Here is a 4,089-nt window from a genome sequence, read left to right on the forward strand (position 1 = left end):
TTTTCCATAAGTATTAATTTACTACTTCATAAAAAATGTTACGTACCTTTTTCTTAGTTTTAAAGGGTGTTGATATATTTCAAATTTAAACTATTTTTAACTTTTGTTATGAATGTGTAGTAAGTGGCTAAATTTTAAGACTAAAAAACTAAATTTTTGGATTAAACAAAAATTGATAGATGTTATTAAAAATTTTCAAAAAGAACAACAACACCAAAAGAAACATGTATCTCCTGCCATAAAATTTGAAATTTAAGCTTTTATTTACTTATGTTATGGATGTGTAGTAAATGGCTAAATTTTATGATTAAAAAACTACATTTTAGGATTAGCCAAAAAATGATAACTGCCATACATAAAAGTTGAAAAAAAGAACAACATCAACAACACCAAAAAGGGGGAAAAAAAAAACAAATGTGGATGTGTAGTTACTAAATTTTAGGATCTTTCTAGGAGCACTTCCTTTAACAAAAAACTTATTAATTTACTTATGTACCTTATAAAAATGCAATATAAGTATTGATAATCATAGTTTGTCAATTTTAAACTCATTGGATACTCAGCTATTGTAAAAATTAGTAGAAGCATCCAAATCTCAATCCAAAAATGCAAGCCATGTATCAGGTGGTTGGGTAGTTTTTAAACGTGGGATAGAAAGTGGGGATTTTTTAAAAAAGTACATGGATAGAACATGGGATTTTTTTAAACGTGTAGTTTTTCTTTTTTGATAAACTTTTAAATAAGGATAGGGTCACACCAATTCCCCATCTTAATCTTTTAAATTTCTCTAAAATTTAGCCTTTTATTTTCTTTCAAAATTAGATATGTTAGTGACTAAATATAAGGATATGGATAGAGAAGTTATAGTAGTGGTTTTATAGCAGAAGTCATTTTTTTTTTTTTCCAAAATATGGAAGAGATTTAAAAAAAAAAAAAAAAAAAAAAAGTAAGAGGAAAACATGAATTTGAACTTAAATGTGAATTTGGATGCTGTTCCTACTGCTATGAACTTAAACTACATTCAGTGTACTTTTGTTCAATAAAAAATTTAAAAGAACAGTATTGACGAATTAAAATAAAAGTTCATTATTATTCCTGTTGGGTTTTTGCTAAACCACCTTCAATAATACTTTATAGTATTATTTTTTTTTCTTCTCAACAAACAATCATGAAGTTTTATACAATTTTTTTTTCTAGATACTTCTAATCATTAATTCCCAATTTTATTAGCCTTTTGTTAAGGTTAAAGCACCGTTTAATAATTTATTAAAAAAAATCTCAAAATACAATTGTGATTTTATACAATTAACGTGTATCTCTTGCCATAAAATTTTCAATTTAAGCTTTTATTTACTTATGTTATGAATGTGTAGTAAATGGCTAAATTTTAGAATTAAAAAAACTACATTTTAGGATTAGACAAAAAATGATAACTGTCATACATAAAATTTGAGAAATAGAACAACATCAACAACACCAAAAAAAAAAAGGTGGATGGGTAGTTACTAAATTTTAGGATCTTTTTAGGAGCATTTCCTTTAACAAAAATCTTATTAATTTACTATTCCATAAAAAATGTTACGTACCTTATAAAATACTAGCCACTGAGCATGCGGTCACGCGCATGCTCAAAGGCTCTATTTTTTAGGTAAGAGTTAATTTAAATCATTTATTATAATTTGGGATTACTGCATTTTTCAATCACAAAAAAATCTAGGGATGTGATGAAAAATTATTTCTCCGCACATGATTCTCATCACACCCCTAGGTTTTTTTGTGATTAGAAAATGTAGTAATCTCAAATTATAATAAATGCTCTAATTAACCTTCACCCAATAAATAAAAGAGCCTCTGAGCACACGCGTGAGCATGTGCTCAGAGGCTAGTATAAATGAAAATTACATCAAATCACAATCAAAATTTAATACATACGAAAATGTTTAATGTCTTGACTTTAGTTTCAAAATAGATTATTGTCAGGTCTATAGATGAAGATGGTTTTAACACCATTTATTTCATTTTGTTTATGAAAAGAAAAAGAAAAAGAAATAACATTTTATAATACATACATCCAAATCTAAAATTAATTTATGTGTCTGATTGAGTGCTCACCCATTAAAATAAAATATAAATAAATAAACAAAGAAGAAGAAAGAAATATTGATGCTCGCCCGTTGAAGAAGAACTAATTGATGCCTACTGGTGATTAATCTAGTCAAATGTTCTAAACATGAACAGTTTGATTTTTATAGCAATATCTATCCACTCAAGTAAAATGTGGAATGAAAGACAAAAAAAGGGAAAAAAAAAAAAAGTCATCAATCCTTCAAGAGATATTGGCATTACATACAGGTATTTCAGCCTTTGATGTATCCATTCTTGAACAACTTTTTATTGCTACACTTAGTAGTGGGCTTTCATTCCAATCAACGATATTTGCTCCATTTCTTGGGTTTTGTTTTGATTTGGTTCAATCAAACCAATCACAAAATATGTGGTAATACTAATAGAGGCCAGGTAATAACTTAAAATTTAAGCATATCTTCAAATTTCCTCAGCCAATAGCTCACATAGTTAAGATTCTCAGTGGCCATTGAATGAGGAGAAGAAGGAATAAAGATTGCAAAATAGGGGAGTGATGAACAAAGAAGAAGGAAAATTTTTTGTTAAAAGACTCAAATTGAAGATGTTTCTGATAGGGGAGAAAAACTAAAAGGCAAGTGGCAAGTAATTTGGGAACGTGTATTAGGAAGTTGTGAATATAGGAGTAGATAGGTTCAAAAAAAAAAATAATAATAATAATAAATAACAGCGTAATTTTTTTTTTTTTTAGAGAAAAATTGTTTGTTGGTTGAAAGCTCGATTATGTGTTAAAGCACGAGAGCTATTTAGACCCCCAAAGTAAAGATTACGGCTCGGTGGATTTTACTCTAACTTAAACTAAGTACGGAATAGAGTAAATGCGAGCGAACAAACAATAAAACTACTCTAAACCATATTCAACAAAACACAACAGAATAATAAAAGCTAAAAGAGTAAGGAAGAAGAATGCAAACACAAGATATCGCCGATGTGTTATCGAAGAGGAAACCGAAGTACTCGGTGTAAAACCTCTCCGCCGCCCTCTAAGCAGTAAATCGATCCACTAGACAATCAGTTGGGATACATGAATAGAAAAAGACCCTCCAAACCTAATCTACCCAATGCACCTAAGCCCTCTAAGCTCCTACTCCAACAAGGCTTCTCGGAACCGTGTCTTGTCTAGCTCTCCAGATCCCGCAATACGCCCGATTGCATTTGCCAAAGCTTGGTTTGTTCCAATGCTTCCCAACAGCACCAAAACTTGTAACACCCCAAACCCATACCAAGGATTTAGATGCACAACTTGTCTTATAAATAATCAACAATAATATAATGGAACAAAGCGTAATTAAATATCCACAAATATACTTAAAACCATCAAAATCTTTCCTAAGAAATCCATAAAACAAAATTTTAACAATATTGTCTCCAAATACAATCTCAAAGAGTTCCACAAATGCCAAACTCACTATCCTAAGAAAATATGCTAAAACAGTCCATCAACTAACATAGCTTCAAAAGAAGTCTTCAATCTATGGCTCCAATGAGTTTGGGAACAATGGCAAAACTCACTCACACCTAATCTAGAAACTATGAAGCACTTGCACGTTTATACTTGTAACCTGAAACACTCGCACACAAACAAAATTTTCATTAAGCTTATGACAAGTTGAATACAAGGTATGAACATGAGCAAGCATTGTGCGATCAAGTATGTGAACATCAGCTATCATGTAAACAAAAACTCAATCAAACAAGTTCAGTCATTAAAGAATGACTACAATGAACATTTAGCAAGTAAGTGTTCATCCGGACATGCAAACAAAAGTAAGCACTTATGATCACTTGTATGTCCAACACATGACCAATGTAAAATACAAGAAGTATATGCATCTAGGAACAAGATCCTACTAGGGCACAATTGTAAAGTACTCAAGACATATTGGCAATATCTTAAAAGCACAAAAAAAAAAAAAAAATGCTACAAAGCATTGAGATAATCACGAA

This window comes from Quercus lobata, chromosome 4, assembly GCF_001633185.2.
Source record: "Quercus lobata isolate SW786 chromosome 4, ValleyOak3.0 Primary Assembly, whole genome shotgun sequence".
Classification (NCBI taxonomy): domain Eukaryota; kingdom Viridiplantae; phylum Streptophyta; class Magnoliopsida; order Fagales; family Fagaceae; genus Quercus; species Quercus lobata.